The 19,041-nt window shown below is 43.1% G+C and overlaps 1 protein-coding gene and 1 non-coding gene across 3 annotated transcripts in view; one reads left to right on the forward strand and one right to left on the reverse strand.

Moving 5' to 3' along the window:
* Positions 1-19,041, reverse strand: part of CDH4 (cadherin 4) — a 1,183,781-nt gene that overhangs the window by 638,685 nt on the left and 526,055 nt on the right. The gene's annotated exons all lie outside the window — the stretch shown is intronic.
* On the forward strand, positions 15,096-15,214 carry LOC133388177 (5S ribosomal RNA). The gene has a single exon (XR_009763670.1). It is a non-coding gene; the product is annotated as a 5S ribosomal RNA (ribosomal RNA).

The following is a 19,041-nucleotide window of genomic DNA, read 5'->3' on the forward strand; positions in this document are numbered from 1 at the left end:
GACATATGCAAGTGTGTGTATATGAGGGTATGTGCATGTATGCACCTAGCTTGCCATTGTTCAGAATGGAATACTAGAGTGGATGGACCTTTGGTCTGATCTAGTAGGGCTCTTAGGATTTCTTGCAGCATAATGCAGACTTACCCAACCTGGTACCCTCCATATATTTTGGACTACAACTCCCATCAGCCCCAGTCTGGATGGTCAGGATGAGGGAAGTTGTAGTTCAAAACATCTGGAGGGCACCGGGTTGGGAAAAGCTAGAACAATGGAAAGGAATAGCTCCACATGTGAGACAGCCCAAACGAGCAAGTGAAACTAGCTGACTTGCCTGCCTGTTGCACTGGCATCTTGGACAGGGTATCTTTTGTTACGAGGTGTCCTTAGAGAGTTCTCCGTGCGGCCGGATGGAACTACTTAGGGCAGCAAATGGATTGCTACACTTCGAAGGAGTGAAGTTGGCTTCTCTGAATGCAGCAATCTGAGCAACTCCACACAGGGCAGGCTGCTTCCTAATTGTTATGGATAAGGTACCGAGCTTTTTAACAATGGTCAGCAGTTAGTTTTTTTTAAAAAAAAAACAAACTTTAGAGGCCAGATTGGGCTTTATTGTGAAACTGAGATTAAATGCTTCCTTTCCCAGCCACCTCTCTCTGGTGCCCTATCCAACGTGATAAAGATTCACATGCGCCTTTAGGAAGGTAATTACCTCAAAAATAGAATTAACTCAGCTCAGGTGAAGCAACTGACCTACGAGCTCAAGTGGTATAAAGGTTATCTCTGCAATAGCGACTAATGCCGACCTTTCCGACCACTACCTGATTCTGACATTTAAAGCTACTTCCCAGCATTTTTCTCTGAATGCTGGCAGAATTTGCTCTTTCACCATGTCAATAACAGCCCAGGCCTGGCAAATGTGTCCCCGTTATACAGGTGAGCCAGCTACCAGCTTAGTTTTTATACCACCAGTCTATGAAACAATTTCTTGATGTTTTATTCACAGTGATGTCACACATACACACCCCACTCCCTCAACTATTACAAAGTTTATTCCTTCAGTTAAATTCAATCATGGCCAGAGCGATAATGCTTCAATTTGTGTCTTAACAGAAGTTGTGATGTTCTACAGTAGACCAATGAGAGTAGAAATCTCTCTCTCTCTCTCTCTCTCTCTCAATCCTCCTCACTTCCTCATGAATCACTTGCTGTGTTAATTTAGTACATCAAATGTTAAGTGCAACAGGACACTATAAGCTGATTGTTACAACTATGTTGGGACATCTGTTGACTGGAATATAGTGTGCCTCTGAGCATATGGCATACCCTTTCCTTATCACCATGTCAATTAGTTCAGACCTATAACTTCCATTGTTGCTTGGTGGACCATTTAAAAGCCCAAAGCATGCTGCTACTGGACTAACAGAGAGAGAGAGAGAGAGAGAGAGAGAGAGAGAGAGAGAGAGAGAGAGAGAGATGTGCTGGCTAGGACTGATGGGGATTGTAGTCCTAAACATCTGAAGGGTACAAGGTTAAGGAAGGACACACACAGAGAATGGTAAAAAGGACATTTCAAAAATTTATCTGAAGGCCCTCAGTTGGCTTTTTCATTTACTATTAAGTGTCAGAATTTCTGGACACTTCCTGCTAGGCCTGACATATTCTTACTAGTAAAAATTAATATTCACCAGATTTCTAACACTACTGTAAGATCTCTCTCTCTCTCACACACACACAGAAACACCCCTTTCCCTTACTTGTTACATAGATATCTAATTGAACACATGTATACACATCATACATTATATATGTATAAGTGAAACCTGCAGCAAAACGTTGCAGTATATATATCCTCACAGGATAGCAGCCAGCTATCTATGCTTCCCCCTGGAATATTGTTAGCAATTAAGGTTCAAGGAGAGCCAATTCACTCCCCTCCTTCTCTTCTGTTTTTCTTTTCCAGCTGACCCAACCTTCCGTTGTGGTCATGTGCACAGAAACATTTCTCCGCTGTCTGCACATTTGGATGGCATGGGAAAGGACTCTCTCCGGGTACTGATGTGGGAGCTCCTCCGAGTGGGAAGGGACCCTGATTGGGTCACAGTCCCTCCCCATATGGAAGAGATGTACCTGTATACATCTGTACCCAGGGAGAGCCCTTTTCCATGCTGCCTGGATGTACAGATGGCAGGCAAGCATTTTCACCATGTGCACCAGCAGTAGGTGGCATGATTGTTGGCACATGTCCATGGTGGTGGAGCTAGCTCATGTGGCCCCACAGCCACCTGACCCAGTATTTCACCATGGGGGCATGGGAATCCCCCTCTTGTGTCCACTAAGTGTACTCAGTCACGACTGGGATGATTATATGATGATTTCCCCCTCAACTTCGGCAAACCTGAGAATTGCATTAAATACAGCGAGACCCCTCCCCCCGGTCTCTCAGATGCTGTTTTTGCTCTGATCCTGTCAGCAAAGGGGAACTGATTTTGTTATTATAGGCAAGGGTGGAGAACCCTTTTCAGCCCGAGAGCCTCATTCCTTTCTGGGCAGGCTTCCGAGGGTCACATGCTGGCAGTAGACAGGGCCAGAGGCAACAGAGGGTAGAAAAATGGATGTAAATGTTACCTTTGTACAACAGGAAAGTTTCTTCACACACTTCAATCTAACCCCCCCCCCCAATCTAGGCAAGCAAAAGGCATTTTCAGAGATCAAGGACACATGCCTGGCAAGCAAAGGGAGTGAAGGTACATGAGGCCACCATCTTGCTGAAGCTAAGCAAGTCTGGGTCTGGTCAGTGCCTGGATGGGAGACCACCTGGAAATCACATGTATGCTGCCTTGGGTTCCACGGTGGAAGAAAGGCGGGGTATAAATGTAACAAACAAATAAATCTACATCTTTCTCTCTATCTATTCCTATTTATATCTAAAATGATGAAACTGAGGTTATACTTTCATAGAATCATAGAATAGTAGAGTTGGAACGGGCCTATAAGGCCATCAAGTCCAACCCCCTGCTCAATGCGGGAGCATGTAATGAGAAGACATGATTCACTAGACAAGACAGTAATACTGGGAAAAACAAAAGGGAGTAGAAAAAGAGGAAGGCCAAACAAGAGATGGATTGATTCCATAAAGGAAGCCACAGACCTGAACTTACTAGATCTGTACAGGGTGGTTAATGACAGATGCTATTGGAGGTCGCTGATTCATAGGGTCACCATAAGTCAAAATTAATTTGAAGGCACATAACAACAACAATACCTATTCCTCTGGGAATCATAGTTCAGCACAAAACCAAGCGAACCCTGAACATGCAACCTTCTCTTAGGAATTAAACTGTGCTCCTAACACTTGACCACCGCTTCAGTGAGTGTATTATGGCCTTCCATAATGTAATATTATTTCACTTTTGACCATATGTTTACATGCCCATTACTATAATGGCTGCCTTAAAAATAAAGGACATGATAAACCACAAGGCAGAAATCGTCTCACCTTGATAGAAAGAAAATAATAAAACACAGCAAATTATATACAGCCAGAGTGAGAAATCAATTAATTCAACAAGACATAAGATGTTAAATTATCGTACCAGTAGATGTAGCCGGTGGTTATTATCAATAGCCTGTTGAGTAATTGCCTTTGCTTTTGCTAGAGTACAATGAGCTGCCCATTATGTATTTTAGATACTTTCCAGACTATACTATCATTTTATTGATTACCACATCGGTGGTAGGGGGGGTTAGCAAGTGGTATTATAATTTAATGTTGATCGAGCATATTTAATTGATCGCTTTTCATGAACTCTGAGAACAGTTGCCAAGTTTTATAACACAGGGCCGAAACTACTTGGAAAAGCACCACATGCATATGAATCATGTTCCCGATATCAAATCAAGAATGTATTTCCTTAATCTACTCTTAAACAGTGGCCGGCTTAGTTTTCTAGATGGTTGCCAGAAAACAGCCTTTCCCCCTTCAGCGTTGCTTCCTCTTCATCTTTTGGGGGAACAAAATTGATGGGGCCATTGACATTTATGGTGGAAAATCCAATGCTACAATCAACATGAGGCTGATAATGTTTCTCCTCTTTGCCAGAAGATGCATTCATCAGCAGCTGGGACTCGTCCAGGAAGACCTCATTACCAAGACACGGAGTCTTGGTCAGCATTCCTACAGTTCAAATATGGAGAGATCACTCCCATGCCCATGGCCATGATCGTGAGAACACTATAGACTGCCTTTCCCATGCATGTAGGAGGGCTGAGTACTGGGATTCATATCAAATTTAATGTTAGGGGGTGCCCATCTATGGGGACTATTGCTCTAGTTACCAATCTGTTACCATAAAGTTTTGATAAAGCACTCCTCCAGAGCCTTCCACCGGCTTGAGAAGACTTTTTGGTCATTTCAGTAGGCTTTTAACTTGACAGGCGGAGTCGTCTTAGTGGAACATAGTGTTTTTACTTGCTTCACCTCCCTTGTTTTTTAAAAGTTATCGCTTGTTATATTTTAATCTTGTGAGTTTAACTTCTGTATGCCACTTAAAAAACATATGAAGAGCATGGCTGCTGGATCAGGCCGAAGTCCAACCTAGTCCAGCAATCTGTTTGCACAGTGGCCAACCAGGTGCTTGTGGGAAGCCTTCAAGCAGGACCTGAGTGCAACAGCCCTCTCCTCACTTGTGATTCCCAGCAACTGGTTTTTGAAGACAAACTGTTTCCGACAGTGAGGGAGAAGATAGCCACCATGGCTAGTAGCCATTGATATAGTCCAGCATATACGCAAGAGAAGGGGATGAGGAGGCTTCTACGACTTGTCATGCTTCTTATGACACTGTCAGAAAGACAAGGAGACCTGGAATTCAGAATCAGTCTAAAATAGCTCCTTTTAGCCGAGTCCATTCTGAAGTGAGCCTAGAGTTGTCTGTCATCAATAGAAATGTTTTTTTAAAAAAATGAAAAAGGAAATTTTACCATATTCTGCGTTTGTCTGAAACCACACAACAACAGAGCTCTGACAATATTTTCCCTTCAAAAGCATAGCTTGCATATTCTAATTGTTGTATATTGGACTGGACCGCTCTCTCTTTTTAATTAATTGGGAAACATACAGAGCTGTATGCAATGCTAATCCTACTCAGAGTAGACACATTGAAATTAATGAACATGACTAACTTGGGTCCATTAATTTTCATGGGTTCAGTCTGAATAAAATGTAGTGGATAAAACACACAATTATTTGCTGGAGCAGTGCCTCCTCACCTTGAGTTTTGTTTCTTTAAACATAATTTTGATTCTGACTGCATTCCATTTTAGTGTTTCAAAAGCCTCCTATAATACTTAGAAAATTCGACACTTGAAGTTCGGGGATAACCAATTTAAAATGTAGGATAGCGACAGAAGCCAAAAATATGCCCAGGGAATTGAAAATACCTGTTCATCTTCAGATAACACCCCTCCCCCCCAAAAAATATTGGAACATCCTATTTATAGGGAAGGCAAGTTCCTATTTAAAGCAGAAAAGGAACACTAAGAAATGAAAGCAACAGAGGCAGCATTAAAGAGTGATATTATTCAGGAACAAAATGTGATGGACTTTTAAATGCCAGAGGCATCTGTCGGAAAGTATTATTAATAGGAAAGGTATGCAATACATTCCTTGAGAATTATATTTTCTACGCTTCAGAAATGCAACAAAAGTACTGCAGGACCAAGTTCTGACATGATATTTTGCAACAGTCTTGCTGGCAGCAGCACCAAAGATGGTTGATTTCTTCATGTGTTGGTCTATGTTCGTCTATGTTGTCTCATCTACATTATACTGCTTAGAGGTGGTCATGCTTTTAAAGAAGGAACATTATCCACAATTATTTTAGCTAATAATATTCATCCATTTTTAAAGGCACAATGTAGATCTACTCCACAAAGACCATACATCTGTTTTTTGAGGATGAGACATGTCCTAGATATATGATGAGACATGTCCTAGATATATGACTGAGCGAAGACAGGAAAACAACTCAGTGAAAATAAAGGGGGAAGTTTCACACACACCTAATACCCATTGAAAGAAAAGACCACTTAGAAGAAGAAGAAAAAATCTGGATGGGAAGAGCAGATTAAATTGCATCACTGTTGGTTGCTGAGAAGTGCTCTTTGATCAAATAATGGGGGGGGGAGGGAAAGAGCCTTCAGTCAATAGCGACTGGTGTGACAGAGTCTGGGAGATAGTCATCACTGGAAAAAAAACCTCACAGATAATTGCAGAAAAAATGTTCCCAGTGATTCTTTTTATACAGTTTAGCACCTGTTCCTAGAGTGTGAATAAATCACCCCTCCATATCATCTGCTGAAAACATTTCAATGCACCGTCTGTTTGTTTCTCAGGCTTCCTGCCCTTACACCTGTGCTCTAGACACACTCATAAGCCTGCCGTATTTTACATTTATACAGTGGTGGCACTCTCCCATTGACTGAATGTTTTATTTTTTGTCATTCCTGGAGAGAAAAGAAATAATGAAAATACTGTGCAAATGCTGAATAGAGTATCATCAAATAGTCATGGGGAAGATGAGTTTTAGGTTTCCTTTTTGTCGTTGTTGTTAAGGCTTATAAATAACTCCTTGACAAAGAACATACTAACTGCACATTTCCAAACAACTGCACATTTGAAACAGAACCAGGTCCAGTTTTTCAAAAGACATCTGATTCCAATGAGGCAACTCAATTGCTTTATCGTTTACAAAGCTACTTTATTGTACAATGTTCTGGTGTAGTGGTTAGAGTGTTGGAGTACAACCTGGGAGACCAGGGTTCAGATGTCCACACAGCCATGAAGCTCACTGGGTGACCTTGGGCCAGTCACTGCCTCTCAGCCTCAGAGGAAGGCAATGGTAAAACCACCTGCAAATACCTCGTACCATGAAAACCCCATTCATAGGGTCGCCATAATTCAGGGTCGACTTGAAGGCAGTCCATTTCCATTTCCATTTTCTGAATGTTTATTGATTTGGGGTTTGTTTGTTTTTTGCTGCTCTGTCAAATCAGTAAACAACTATCCTTTATGTAGATCTGATTTCCTCTCTAAGTCTGAGGCCCTGATCCACACACAGACAGAAGCACACACCTGTCCCAAAAGGCATTCAGAGGGTTTGGCCTCTGCACGATCGTGGTCCTCAGTGATCATGTTCTCATACTTATCTGTAGAATGCAAATGCAGGTGAACCACACAGAGCACAAGAAGAGCTCTGCTGCATCACAGCAAAGGCCCATCTCGCCCAACATCCTGTTCTCCCAGCGGCTGGCCAGATGCCTATCTGTAGCCTGCAGCAGGACTGGCACACAACAGGGCTCTTACGGGTTGTGTTTCCTAGCAACTGGTGTTCAGAGGCAGACTGCCTCTGACAGTGGAGACAGAGTCCCTTGCAAGAACAAACTTGCGAATGGGCTGAGATAATTAGCAAACAGCTGGAACGCTAACGTTTTGGAGCTCCGTCACCTTGCTCCAGAATGCAGAGTGAGCGGAAGCATGCACAGGAAGCTCTGCAGGGACTCAATTGAGGAGAATGGAAGTGGCAGCTCCAGCAAGGTTAGTAAGGAGATTCTTGGTGTCCAGCTCCAGAGACACAATGCAGCCTCTAAGCCTATCACAAATCATTTACTAGAGGTACTTGTCTTCGGAGAGTGCTGATTCAGGACAATGACTCAGCGTCTGCAGTGATGACAATCAGGATCCAGAAGATTTGATTGCATGCTCTGTGAATGTCCCTGCTGTCCTGTGAGTTTCTTTTGCAGACACTAGTCTGCTGGATTATGCCAATAGCCCACCTACTCTGGTATTCTGTTCTCACAATGCCCAACCAGATGCCTATGGGAACCCTGCAAGCAGGACACGAGTGCAACAGCACTCGCCCCTCCTGTGGTTTCCAGTAACTGGTACTTTGAAGCATACTGCCTCCGACTGTGGAGGCAGAGCATAGACATCATGACTAGTAGCCCTCTAGCCCCTGATTCAAATGTCCTTGAATTAAAATTGTGGGGAGGGGTGGGCAGGTGACACAAGAACTTGTTTCTTCTTTTTCTTTTTTTGGCTCATGTCCTCTACCACCCAACCCTCCAGTTCAGATATATGGGCAATTAACCTAGGTGACCACCGCTGGATGCTTTCCAGTTATGAGCAAGGAAGAGCTCACGGTGGAGTCCAGGGAATTGACAGGCAAAGAGTCTGCATCTACTCAAAGGTCTCTGGTGGTCAGAAAGCAAGAATGGTAAGGGAAAGGTCTTGCAGAAGACTGGGCAGTCCCATAGAAGAGACAATGTGTTCCAAGAAGGGGTGGTTGCTGGCTGAGCTCTTATATAGTCCTTGAGCTTAACTACCCCTTCTTTGCTCTGCTCCCTTCCTAGATATTCTGGAGAATGGATATATTCAAATTCCATGCTAGCAATAATTAGGAAAGGTATTGAAAATAAAACAGCCGATATCATAATGCCGTTGTATAAATCTATGGTGCGGCCGCATTTGGAATACTGTGTACAGTTCTGGTCGCCTCATCTCAAAAAGGATATTCTAGAGTTGGAAAAGGTTCAGAAGAGGGCAACCAGAATGATCAAGGGGATGGAGCGACTCCCTTACGAGGAAAGGTTGCAGCATTTGGGGCTTTTTAGTTTAGAGAAAAGGCGGGTCAGAGGAGGCATGATAGAAGTGTATAAAATTATGCATGGCATTGAGAAAGTGGATAGAGAAAAGTTCTTCTCCCTCTCTCATAATACTAGAGCTCGTGGACATTCAAAGAAGCTGAATGTTGGAAGATTCAGGACAGACAAAAGGAAGTACTTCTTTACTCAGCGCATAGTTAAACTATGGAATTTGCTCCCACAAGATGCAGTAATGGCCACCAGCTTGGATGGCTTTAAAAGAAGATTAGACAAATTCATGGAGGACAGGGCTATCAATGGCTACTAGCCATGATGTCTGTGCTGTGCCACCCTAGTCAGAGGCAGCATGCTTCTGAAAACCAGTTGCCGGAAGCCTCAGGAGGGGAGAGTGTTCTTGCACTCGGGTCCTGCTTGCGGGCTTCCCCCAGGCACCTGGTTGGCCACTGTGAGAACAGGATGCTGGACTAGATGGGCCACTGGCCTGATCCAGCAGGCTCTTCTTATGTTCTTATGTTCTTATGTTCTTTAAGGGACAAGCCTGACAGTCCATCATCTCCTTCTGGGGTTGGTGCCTGTGGTGGTGAGCATTTTTCATGCAAGGCCTTTGGACTCAAGGTTACTGTTTCCTTGTTGGAATTCTGAGCTTCTGTGGGTCCTTGTTTGGGGGGTTTCAAGACCAGGGGCCTCAGATTCTGGTGATCCTTGACTGCTAGACTTAAGCTCAGTGTCAGGGGCCAGATCTAATGCTTCTGTGGAAAGTGCTACTAACTCAACTGGCCTCCCATGCAGTGTCCAAATCACAGCTGGTAGTACCTATCATAAAAGTGCCAGGCTCAATTGAGGCACCTGCATGGGTTATCTATTCAACTATCCACCCAACAGCTGAAATATATCGCACAAGGCAGTTCATCTTCACCTGTAAACTTGGCAACACTAATCTGTGAGGCCAGTTTTGCACTGTTAGATTATTCATTTATATTAATAATTGTGATTGTTGTTTGTAGTTTATAATATTAACACACATGCAACAAACAGTTTCACATAGAAATCTGATCCATGTGTGCACATTTATCATCTTATATGACAGGGACAAATCAGGCATGCAGGTTGTGCATTAGTGCCGTGAAATGGGCTTCAAATGAAATTATTTTTAAAAAGGTGTTCAAAAGTTGAACAAATATAATGGGAAGATTTGCTTCTCACTGGGGGTGCCATGAAATCTAGGGACACACCAGATTCTCCCATTTTTCCTTCTAAAGAGCTCTCATGCCACATCTCCAAACTGCAAGTTTAAGGAGTGGCTTGGAGGTACCGAGGAAGGAGCGGTCCCTAGACAAGAAACATTGAGGGGGATGGAAATACACATGAATTGCATCCCTCTGGATCTCATCATGGGGTAGTATCCAATGCTGCCGCTGTGCAATAAGAACAGACTTCCACTTGTGCAACATACTTCCCCCTCTGCTCCTCTCCTCTGCAGATCCCTGTGCGCTGTCAAAATATGCTCCAGAGTATTAGATAAAACCCCAATAAAAATAAGAGGTTGGTATTCAACTAACTTGTCCCATCATTGCAAGGATTACCGCTAGCACAACGGAACTTTCCCTTTTCTTCTCCCACTGTGAATGCTCCACACCCTCCCCAACTCTGCTCTGCAGGATTTAGGTGGCACATTGGGGGGTGGGAAGAGAGGGAGGAATTCTTGTTGTGCTGTAGGTACTCTTTGCAGTGACAGGACCCTGACTTAGCACTATGACGGATATAACCCAAAATCTCTTCTAGTTTCAATCTCCCGCTATAGTTTCCTGTTTAACTTCCTTGCTCTTTCTGATGGCATTATGAGGAACCAAAACACTTTTCAACTCCCCCCCTTTTTTTCTTAGTACATATGTCTAAATAATTATCAAAGAAGCTGTATGGCTTGCTAAAACAGACTGCATCACTGAACAACTCATTTTCTCCCAGTGTAGCCCTAGTATAACTGGGCCCTTTCGGTAGTAATTGAATTCAGGCTACTGCTGTCAAAACAGAGAATTTATGAATAATAAACTGATTGCAGCCAGCACAGCTAAGTCCAAGATAGCAAGCTCTGTCAGGGAATCTGATAAAATTTAAAACACGATAAAGATTAATTTGGCCCAAACTTACGCTGTTTCCACAGTGGACAATAAAAAGCAAATAAAGCTGTCACTCATATATAACATAATGTATAGTGCAACAAGGTAAAGTGTTGAGACAAAATAGATTGGCCAGTGTTTTTTGTTTTGTTTTAGGGCTGGGGGCTTACTTAGCAGTAACCTAACCTAGGACAAATTGCTACTGTTATTTAAAGGTCCTGGCTCAACTAAATATTCCTTCCTCCCCAGATATTTTTTGCACCCATAGTTCCAAGGGGGGGAAACCAAACAAAACAGGAGTAACTTGCAATCTGTACCATATCTCCTTTTCCATCCCAGCTAACGTTTCTATGTTTTCATGGAAAAAAGTTAGTGCCTCACAAAACAAGTATTGAACTAGGGAAGGTGAGAAGGTGCTTTTTTACAGACGTTTTGAACAGCATTGAAAAGTGACCCATTTCAGTGATTGTTTGGGAGCTGTAACAGAAGAAGAAGAAGAAGAAGAAGACTTGTCCCTTTTCATATGATTTAAATGTGCACTAACCTTGGGGGCAATTGTAATGCAATTCTACATCGTAAGTATGAAACGTCTCCATTGCCAGTCAGCCAAACTCCCTCCCTTACCCATCACAGTACAACAGCCTTTTAAAAAGTTCATTCACAATTTCCAGTGGTTCTCTCCACTGTGATCCCCAAGTGAGGCTTCCCAAGAATTCCCACCTCACCCTGAGCAGCTGAGGCAGTGTTGGGTCATTTTGATGGGCACTGGCCTCAGCGTCTGGTGTTAGCTCATTCTTCAGCCAACTATCATGCACCAGTGATTTTTTTATATGGAAAACAGCAGCCAAGCTACTTCCAGTACTCTCCTAGGTATGAGTGAAGGACAGGGCCTCCATTGTACATGGTGCCAAGCCCTCCCCCCCCATGGTGATTTAGTCCATATCTCAGTAGTGGGAACTGTCCAGCCCACAGACCTCATTAGGCCCACCAGGCCTCCCCATTTGGCCCATGGAGGCTTTTTGGCTGAGTCACACCCACCTGTCCTACACCTGAAATGGGCTGGTAAAGACAAGGCTGGGCCAAAGGAGGTTTGCAAGTATGGCCAATCCGCTGTGCAATCCCCCTGATAAACAGCTGATTGCCAGGGCTCGCAACAGCCCCGTGCACAGTACTTTGCATGTGACAATGATCTGCTGATCATCCACACGGGCAAAAAAGGGTCTCCTGACACCATTGTGAGTGGGCTGCCCCACTCACCTGTCAAATGTGGCCAGCAGAGGCAAGAGAGATAAGACTGTGGCCAACTGTCTGGATCCAGTCCCCTACCCCTGTCATGAGATTTGCTATGAGTTAATGAAAAGCAGCGGAAATGCAAAAAAAAAATCGTCTAAATAAAGAAGCTAATTATGGCAAGGCAGCAGCTTCCAAATTTTTAATTTTTAGCTGGAGCATTAAAATCATTAACAGGGAAATAAAAAAGTACATGCTCCTGCTATCTGGGAATTAATCTTTGAGGTCACCTCATAAACCAGTGGAAAAGAAGGATGTGTAATGTCATTACAAATTTAATAAAACTATTCCATCATGGGGAAAAAGGAGAATTCAGCGGAGTCCATGGCTTCAAACCACAGTCCTCCATATATCTGTCTATGAACTACAATGTTCAATTAATCTCTGAACCCATTTCAACACTGAGTCATCATCTTTACCGCGGTTGACATCTCTGATCTAAGAATAGGTACCTGTGCATGCTGAACTGTGACTTATGAAGCAAAGCCATCAGCACTTAGCCTGGAAGTTTTATTAGTTGAAAATCACAGGTCAGAATTTTGAAATGTAACATTCCCCAGCAGCGCTTAACCAAATTTGATCAGACCTTTATATGGGTAAACTGGTGCTTTTGGCTCATTAGTGCATACTTTGCTTTGGCAAATATTAATCTCAATCGCTGCTTTCACCTGTGTAAGAGAATATTCCAAGTTTCCAGAAAATACTTCTCCCTGCCTTGCAAAAAAGATATGCACAGGGATCTTTGCATACATTGCAATAAACACAAAAAATGTAAGAACATAACACAAAACAACATAAGAGGAGACCTTCTTGATCAGACCAGTAGCCCATCTAGTCCAGCATCCTGTTCTCACAGTGGCCAACCAGATGCCAACAGACAGGACCTGAGTGCAAAAGACCTGTCTGAACTGTTCAGGACAGACAAAAGAAAGTACTTCTTCACACAGTGCATAGTTATGCTATGGAATTTTCTCCCACAAGAGGCAGTAATGGCCACCAACTTGGATGGCTTTAAACGAGGTCCTGGCTTCCTTAATTCCTATAACTGAAACCTCTCTTTGTATACTCAGCCCTTGGCAAGATTGTGAATATGGTACTCCAGAAACATAGGAAAATGCCCCACACTGAACCAGACTCTTGGTCCATCTAGCTCAGTACTGTCTCCATTGTTCTTCAACCTTGGGTCCCCAGATGGTGTCAAACTACAACTCCCATCAACCCCAGCCAAGGCTGAAGAACAGTGGACTAACTGGCAGCGGCTCTCTCCAGGTTTCACACAGGGTTGTCTCCCTGCCCTACCTGGAGATTCCAGGGACCAAACCTGGGCCCTTCTGTATGCAAGGCAGATGCTCTACCACTGAACGACGACCCTTCCGCATATCTTTATAATAAATAATAAACTTTAATTTGTTAGTCGCCTATCTGTCCAATTTTTGGACACTCTAGGCGACTTACAGCAGCAACAAGTACAATGTGCAATACAATAAATACAACCATATTCATCAATTAAAACTAACATCAAAACATCAGTTAAAACATTACAAACTAATCTAGCTCAAAGTTCCTGTAGGCCTGCCTGAAGAGCCAGGTCTTTAACGCTTGTCGAAAACTCATCAGGGAGGAGGCACGTTGAAGATCGTAGGGGAGGGAATTCCAGAGGGTGGGAGCCACTACTGAGAACGCCCTCTCTCTGGTCCACGCCAGCCGAGCTGTTTTGGCCGGTGGGACCGAGAGGAGATCCTGCGTATCTTTCCTAGTATCTTGACTCATGCCTGGGATGCAGGATGCTTCTTTTCTAGTAAGGGATGGGCAACAGAAACATTGATAAATTGGGTATAATGGAGACACTCAACTAAATTTGTGAATCCACGACATACCTGAATGGGGAATTTTAGCCTGAGAAAGGATGGTACTGCAAAGCCTTCTGCTCAAACCAGTCTCCAGCTATTTGAGGCTCGACATCTGAATAACATTATTCTGATTGCAGCCGCCAATATTATATTTGCTGTTTTTCCCTCCCTCCCATCAGCTCTGGGTAGCCAGAGGTGTTAGCATAACAGAGAGGGACAGCTCCACAATTTGACAGATGCTCCCTTCCACAACTTTGTTGCTCTCATTGACTATGCAGTGTTTAGGCAAATTAACCTGTCCACAAAAATTCTTTATTACTATGCTTGAGCACAGATGGAAATATGAACCTGACAGTCCTCGGTACTAGCTCAGCAATTAACTGAAACGTTTCAATAGACTAATGAACTTTCATTCCAGGCATGCTTTCCGTCAGGAAAGGAGACAAGCTGTTTGAGAAAATGTTGGAGAATTTCAAAGAGATCTTGACAGCAGAGGAATCTGAAACATTAGCAAAGCACCCAAATAAAATACTGGAATATGTAAGCAATTGGGACAATGGAAGTCTGGTAAGGCAGCTTTCTCCAACCTGGTGCCCTCCGGGAGATTTGGGTCACAACTTCCAGCTAGCAGGCTGTTCTAAAGTTAATGCGGCATGTCGTCAATATACACTAGGGCACTAGAGGCATCTCCACCATGCTAATGCCCAGATTAAAGCCCAGCAGGATCTACTGGGGAAAGGAGAAAAATCTCTTCTTACTGGTGAGGCCAGTCACAGGGGAAACAGCAGGCTCCTTCCACAGGCCAGTTCTCTTCACCCCGAGAAAACCCTCCTTACAAATAGTTGCCTGCTCATGAGAGAAGACCAGTTCATGAGTAAGAAAACAAGACTGGGGAAAAGCTAGATGGCGTAAGGTAGCTTCCTTTGTTCATAATGGTTTTTTGGGGAGGAGGGGAGAGTAGCTCAGTGCTGGAACATCTGCTTTGCATGTAGAAAGTTCCAAGTTCATTCCTTGGCTTCTCCGGGTATGGCTGGAAAAGTTCTCTGTCTGTAACCCTGGAGAGCTGCTGCCAGTCAGTGTGGACAATACTGAGCTAGATGGGACAATGGTCTGACTCTGTATGAGGCAGCTTCCTGTGTTGCTCTTTTTTTTTTTTTTAAGCCTGCTATTTACTATTATAGCCTACGGCCATACTACCCTGAACACACCGGATCTTGTCTGATCTCGGAAGCTAAGCAGGGTCAGGCCTGGTTAGTGCTTGGATGGGAGACCACCTGAGAATACCGGGTGCCATAGGCTTAGAGGAAGGCAATGGTAAACCACCTCTGAGTACCTCTTGCCATGAAAACCCTATGAATATATCCAAAAAAGATTCAGGGTCGTCATAAGTAGTAATCGACTTGAAGGCATATAACAACAACAAAATTTACTATTCTTAGGGGTTTTTTGGGGGGGGGGTTGTCAGTTGTTTTATGATAATTCATAAAAATATGTTTTTAAAGGTTTTTAAATATGTTTTGTTTAATATGTTTTAAAGTTGTTTTGTTTAAATATATTTTACAGTCTGTTTTTATGATGTTATTAAAGTGTTTTTAGTGCTTTTGTTTGCCACCCTGGGCTCCTACTGGGAGGAAGGGCGGGATAGAAATCTAATAAATAAATAAATATTCTCTCTCTCTCTCTCTCTCTCTCTGCGGATCTTGTGCTGTCCCAGCTGAGCTGTTAACTCCCTAATCCTAGCATATCTAGGATATCTGAAGATACACTGGCATAACTTGTGCAGCTGGGGCTCATCCAGTGGAACTTAAGCTGGCAGAATTTAATGTTGGTGGAAGGAGTGGTTTGGAGAGCCAGTGAGTGACCTTGGGCAATGGTAAACCACCTCTGAATACCACTTACCATGAACACCCTATTCATAGGGTCGCCATAAGTCGGGATCAACTTGAAGGCAGTCCATTTCCCATTTTCAAAGAGAGGTTTACACCTATTCCAAACGTCTTTCAGCAAAGTCATGTAACCGAGCAACCCGGTGGGACTTATGCCGGCAAAAAGTGTGGTGCAAGTCAAACTCTATTTTATAGGCTTGTTTCCCCTCTGCTAGGCCCCTGAATGGAGTATGAAACAGGGTAACTTACCCTGGCTTAATTTAAGCCACCGTAAATTCCACCAGGTTCCTGTACTTAGGATTGCTATGTTACATGGGAGTAAGCCCCACTGAACTCAATGATACACACTTCTCTGTAAATATAAGATGGTGCTATAAAGCTCTTCCATTTTAAATGGCCATGGTCTGACCCAGAGAAATAAAACATTAAAAACGTACGTCCCCTTACATCCTTCATAGTAATTGCTATAGCAGCCATAAAGAACTCATTGCAAAAAAATGAAACCAAAGCATATCCTGGGTAGCAAACAAACTGGTATGTAAAGGTGTTAGCATAGTTAAATAAAGAATTTGCTCTTTGGGAAATAGATGCATGGTTTTAAGGCGTTCAGAAGAAGAAAGTATATGAAAAATGCATTTGAACGTTGTAAAAACACATCGAAATGACATTTCTGAGAAGAGATTTAAATTATGCATATGGCACACTTTAGCGGTCTATGTGGACTTGCTATTTTTTTTAACAGCAAAAATCCAATAATGACAAAAACCATAGTTTGAAACATAGTTTTTGCTTTAGTGCCTACACTATACATGGCTTAAATATGCTGAATCAATGGGGGGAGGGTGCATTGGAACTGACTGTGGGTTGCAGGTTCCAGATTTGGGAGAGGGTTTGGGGAAAAGGATCACAGGGACACTGGCAAAGATCACACATGATAGAGGTACCCCATGACTGCCCCAGTAGGTTACAGCCTTTCATGGAGAGATGAAATGCCTCAATTTTTCCCAGACCTTTCTCCAAATCAGGCAGAATACCCCCATTCTCTTTTGGTGCCAGGTATACCTCCCGGGGGAGATCATTCCACAGCTGGAGGGGGCACCACTGAAAAGGCCATTTTTTGGTGTTGCCACCCTCCATACTTCATGTAGATGGGGCACACAAAGAAGGGCCTTTGATGATGATTACTGGGTCTGGGTTAATTCATATCGAGAGAGATGAACCTTAAGGTACTGGGGTTTTGGTTGGATACGGCTATGTGTGTCTGCAGCTATGCAAGCTTGGTTTTTCATCAGTAAGACAGCATATTCCTTTAGTAATGCAAACTAAAATTCCCAACGAGATATATCACATTCCACCAGTTTTGCATTGTTTTATTGTCAGGGCAACAAAACCTAACCACTACTGAACCTAACAAAGCATACCACTTCAGATGGAAAATTCACAAAATGATTATCAAGTACAAGTCAATGTTTTCTCTGTAGCTCAAAAACGTGCACATTCCATTGGAACAGAAAGTAGCCAAACAAAATATCCCCTTGCCTTTTTTGTTGTTCTTTCTGAATAAAAACTTGAAAATGTTATTGCTTACTAGGTGAGTTAAAAACACAATATATGTACAAACAATAAAAAAACCCATCACATTTATATATTATTTTCCTGTAATTATCTGTCACACCCTTTCCTTTGCTGTTTATGGAGGGAAATTTTGCCTTCCAGTCATATATAACCGAGTACTTAATCTTGGGTGAAAAACTAGCGCTGTGACAAAATGGCAGACTGCTTTGGCTGCACTGCTTATAAACAGTTTGTTTCTTTCATAATAAAATATTTAAGCCTAATGTTGCAGCTTGTTCCCTCCAAGGATCAGGACTCTGAATTGCCCCAAGCTTTTCACACCATGTATTGGAAATGTTTCTTAAAAAAAAAAAACACCCTCAAAACAAGGTATTAACTGATGCACTGTGTAATGGATGGTCTTTAAGCCCTTGCAGGCCTTTTAAAATCTTTAAACTATTAACTTCCCGGGGAGTTAATAGAGCCCAGGAATAATTATTAACATTTAAAAGGAGTCTTTTCCCCCACTTTTTTTTTAAAGGTCAACACTGTAAAAATACCATCAAGCTTCTAATATTTACCCTCAAATGAGATGCTTTTAGAGCCAACTTGCATGGGCCTTGGGGAGCTCATTTCACACTGGGTTGACTTTTTCTTTTTCTTTTGTCAAATTGTCTTGAATTAGCCCACAAAGATTGGGCAGAAAGTTTCACCGCATTCATAGACTGACATCAAAAGAGCCTCACAGGCAGATCTGTATGCTCCTTGTAGGTGCCTCCATTCACACTAGTGTTTTCTCATCTTTCCTTCTGCCCTTCAAACTCTGACCAGTATCCAGTATTGCTCCTGATCATATGGATCCCAGGCTGGCTCAGCCCCTCCCCTCCTTTGCCCCTGGAACCCCTTGCTTCAGGGTTTTCTGTGGGCTTCTGCCTATCTGGAAGCTGCACCCTGGCGGAGTTATGCTGGCATCACTTTGCAGGTGGAGGCTACTGGAGGCTGGCAGAGCTGGGCTGAGGGGCACCTGCCCCCAATCTGCCACCCCTGTCTATCCCAGCAGAAAGAGGGCATGGATTGCTCTGATGACATCACAAAATAGAGGAACATTCTACAACAGAGGAAGACCTGCTCCCAGATCATCCAGGGCTGTCTCTTACTGTAGCTTAGAACAGCCTTTTCCAACCTGATGCCCTTCAGATGTCTGGAACTGCAACTCCATTTGGCCTTCCTGGTTGGGGGTAGATGAGAGTTGCAATCTGAAGCAGCTGGAGGGCACCAGGTTTGGGCTGGGAGAGACTCCCTGTCTGAAATCCTGGAGAGCTGCTGCCAGTCAGTGTAGACAAAACTGAGCTAGATGGACCAATGGTTTGACTCTGTATAAGACAGCTTCCAGCATTGCTGTTGTGTTTTTTTTTAAAAAAAACTTGCTGTGGACTATTGTTAAGTGTGGTTTTTTTTGCCAGTTGTTTTATGATGATTCTCCCTCTCTCTCCATCTCTAATTTCATGCAAGGTGCCTTCTGAGTCATTCCTGATAGGAAGCCTTTTGAACAGTCCCCAAGTCTTCATACTTTCCTGCAACTAAGGATACCAAGAATTATAGCCAACATATTCTAAGTTATTATGAGGACATTGAATTGTATGGAGTGATTACACTCAAATGCATGTTGTATGTAAGGTGTAAGTT

Source organism: Rhineura floridana, chromosome 6 (genome assembly GCF_030035675.1).
Source record: "Rhineura floridana isolate rRhiFlo1 chromosome 6, rRhiFlo1.hap2, whole genome shotgun sequence".
NCBI lineage: Eukaryota > Metazoa > Chordata > Lepidosauria > Squamata > Rhineuridae > Rhineura > Rhineura floridana.